Below are 1,464 nucleotides of genomic sequence, written 5' to 3'. Positions count from 1 at the left end.
GAAGCCAGGAGAATGATCAGGATTCGGTTCCAATGAGAGATGATTTTGGCCTAAGCTAAGTTTGTTTCAATGGAAATTGAAAAAAGTTCATGGTTTATGAGTCATTAAGGAGATGCAATGATTTGGCAGTGACTAGATGGTGGTAATCAAGGATGAAACCCAGGTTTCTTTTTCTGTGTTAGTCTTTGTCCTTTAAGAAGCAAGTTGCCAGACTGAGAAACGATGCTCGGTTTTTAGCTAGATTTTAGTAAAGAGATCTGGCCAGGAGTTACAGATGTCAGTCATCAACATATGAATAATAATTGAAGTCAGAGAATTATATAAAAGAATCCAGAGAGTTATATAAAAGAATCCAAGAAGAGTGTGTGAAGTGGAAAGCAGGGCTAACATAGGATTTCTAATGTAAATGACCGAACGAAGGAAAAAGCTTATACAGGGAAGATTGAAAACAAGTTCCAAGAGATGTAGAAATGATTTAAATCAGAAACAAAGGTGTGTTAAATGCTATCAACAGTATTAAAAATGGCAAGAGATTAAACAAGATAAGTTAAAAAAAAAAGTCATTGTATAAGGGGAAAATAGTAGTATTCTGCTGGACATGGTGTTAGAAATTGGAATGAAGAGATATGGGAATCTCAGTAGATTGTTAGGGAAGTAAACTAGGTTAGAATTTATTGAGAGATGCATGTGAGAAGATGTGGAAACAAAATTTCAATTTTTAAGAAAACCTTGGCAAAGGGGAGAAAACAAGTTGCTGCAAGGACTTTTGTATTCTTGTTTTTCACTTTTGTTCTTAAAATGGGAAAGATATATCATAATAAAATTAAGTGAATTAAGCAGTGTCTTCCATATTAGATGTATGTATTTTAATATTTTAAAATCCATTGTATTCATATATGCTAGCAGTAAAATATCAATTTATGGTAACAAAATAAAAAATATCTTAAAATTCACCTGACAAATGATGTCCAAGATTTCTATCCTACAAATTACAAAATATTTCTAAAGAAATTTTAAAAGGCTTAGTGGTGCTCGATTCTGCAGCACATATACCAAAATTGGAACGATACAGAGAAGATTAGCATGGCCCTTGCGCAAGGATGACACACAAATTAGTGAAGTGTTCCATATTTTGGGGGGAAAACTGGCTAGCCATGTGCAGAAAGCAGAAACTGGACCCCTTCCTGACACCTTACACTAAAATTAACTCCAGATGGATTAAAGACTTAAACATCAGACCTAACACCATAAAAACCCTAGAAGAAAACCTAGGGAAAACCATTCAGGACATAGGCATAGGCAAGGACTTCATGACTAAAACACCAAAAGCATTGGCAACAAAAGCCAAAATAGACAAATGGGACCTAATCAAACTCCACAGCTTCTGCACGGCAAAAGAAACAGTCATTACAGTGAATCGGCAACCAACAGAATGGGAAAAAATTTTTGCAGTTTACCCATCTG

General features: G+C 34.8%; 1 non-coding gene across 1 annotated transcript; it reads left to right on the top strand.

Moving 5' to 3' along the window:
• The first annotated feature begins 1,028 nt into the window (after window positions 1–1,028).
• Window positions 1,029–1,135, top strand: LOC120362005 (U6 spliceosomal RNA). Its single transcript, XR_005578011.1, has one exon. It is a non-coding gene; the product is annotated as a U6 spliceosomal RNA (small nuclear RNA).
• The last annotated feature ends 329 nt before the right edge of the window (window positions 1,136–1,464 follow it).

The sequence above is a fragment of the Saimiri boliviensis genome, chromosome X (genome assembly GCF_048565385.1).
Source record: "Saimiri boliviensis isolate mSaiBol1 chromosome X, mSaiBol1.pri, whole genome shotgun sequence".
Taxonomy (NCBI): Eukaryota; Metazoa; Chordata; class Mammalia; order Primates; family Cebidae; genus Saimiri; species Saimiri boliviensis.
The sequence above is the reverse complement of the archived record's forward strand: the minus strand, read 5'-3'. Positions and strand labels throughout refer to the sequence as shown.